The sequence below is a fragment of the Somniosus microcephalus genome, chromosome 33 (assembly GCF_052327205.1).
Source record: "Somniosus microcephalus isolate GS21.2 chromosome 33, FLI_Smic_1.0, whole genome shotgun sequence".
Lineage (NCBI taxonomy): Eukaryota > Metazoa > Chordata > Chondrichthyes > Squaliformes > Somniosidae > Somniosus > Somniosus microcephalus.
The window spans coordinates 34326609-34328329 of NC_141019.1; the positions used below are offsets into that span (position 1 = coordinate 34326609).

At 60.6% G+C, this 1721-nt stretch overlaps 1 protein-coding gene across 1 annotated transcript in view; it reads right to left on the bottom strand.

Moving 5' to 3' along the window:
- The window catches only part of LOC147097143 (E3 ubiquitin-protein ligase DTX3-like), a 16380-nt gene extending 15335 nt beyond the window's left edge, over nt 1–1045 (bottom strand). The window contains exon 1 of the mRNA XM_085973020.1: nt 913–1045. The gene's annotated coding sequence lies outside the window, so the exon portion shown is untranslated. The remainder of the gene's footprint in view (nt 1–912) is intronic.
- Between the last annotated feature and the right edge of the window lie 676 nt (nt 1046–1721).

The following is a 1721-nucleotide window of genomic DNA, read 5'->3' on the forward strand; positions in this document are numbered from 1 at the left end:
AGGGGGCTGGAGGAGGTTACAGAGATAGGGAGGGTTGTAGGGGGCTGGAGGAGGTTACAGAGATAGGGAGGGTTGTAGGGGCTGGAGGAGGTTACAGAGATAGGGAGGGTTGTAGGGCCTGGAGGAGGGATCCATGGGCCCCTAATGAATATAAAACCAGGAAGCTCAGTGGTCCTGTAGTAGGCAAGGAAAAAGTTAAGGTTAGGGGGGGCGGACAGGGAGAACAGCACAAGCAGATAATTATAGTCACTTAAAGTGTTGGCCAGTCCCAGCTGGAGAAATCGGTGCTGGTCAGGGCGGTGATTTAAAGGGACCACGCAGGGGACCGAGAGGAATTTAAAGGGATCACGCGGGGGGGGCCGAGAGGAATTTAAAGGGACCACGCGGGGAGCCGAGAGGAATTTAAAGGGACCACGCGGGGGGACCGAGAGGAATTTAAAGGGACCACGCAGGGGGCCGAGAGGAATTTAAAAGGGACCACACGGTGGGGCTGAGAGGGATTTAAAGGGACCCCACGGTGGGGCTGAGAGGGATTTAAAGGGACCCCACGGTGAGGCTGAGAGGGATTTAAAGGGACCGCACAAGGGGGCTGAGGGGGATTTAAAGGGACCACAAGGGGGCTGAGAGGGATTTAAAGGGACCACGCGGGAGGGCCTGAGAGGGATTTAAAGGGACCACCCTGGGGGGGGCTGAGAGGGATTTAAAGGGACCACACAAGGGGAGCTGAGAGAGATTTAAAGGGACCACCCTGGGGGGGCTGAGAGGGATTTAAAGGGACCACACGGTGGGGGGCTGAGAGGGATTTAAAGGGACCACCCTGGGGGGGCTGAGAGGGATTTAAAGGGACCACCCTGGGGGGCTGAGAGGGATTTAAAGGCACAACGTTGCCGCCCGGCTACCGCACTGACTGACCTTACGTGCTCCCGCTCCTGCTCCTGCTCCTGCTCCCAGGGAAGGACGAGCTGCTGGAGTTTCCCCCTCAGCAGGGATTTTCACGCCTCCTGCTTCAGTCTCGGTTCTACTTTCGGTTTCTCTCTCGGCCGGCACCTCGCTTCCGGGTCAGAAACCCGCGGCCGGGGATTTAAAGGGACAGGCCGCCCCTTCCCTCCCCGCTGCTTATTCGGTGGGGGGCTCAGAGGCGACACAGATGTTGGACTTTGAGTCGGCTGGTTAACTGGTGGGGGGGTGGGAGGGAAAGTGGGAACGGAGGAGGGGGGAAGGGGGTACAGAGGAGGGGGGGAAGGGGGTACAGAGGAAGGGGGAAGGGGTACGGAGGAGGAGAAAGGGTGTACGGAGGAGGGGGAAGGGGGTACAGAGGAGGGGAAAGGGGGGGTACAGAGGAGGGGAAAGGGGGGTACAGAGGAGGGGAAAGGGGGTACGGAGGAGGGGAAAGGGGGTACGGAGGAGGGGAAAGGGTGTACAGAGGAGGGGAAAGGGGGGTACGGAGGAGGGGAAAGGGGGTACGGAGGGGGGGAAAGGGTGTACAGAGGAGGGGGAAAGGGGGGGTACGGAGGAGGGGAAAGGGGGTACGGGAGGAGGGGAAAGGGGGTACGGAGGAGGGGGAAGGGGGTACAGAGGAGGGGAAAGGGGGGTACAGAGGAGGGGAAAGGGGGTACGGAGGAGGGGAAAGGGTGTACGGAGGAGGGGGAAGGGGGTACAGAGGAGGGGAATGGGTGTACAGAGGAGGGAAAGGGGGGTACGGAGGAGGGGAAAGGGGGTAC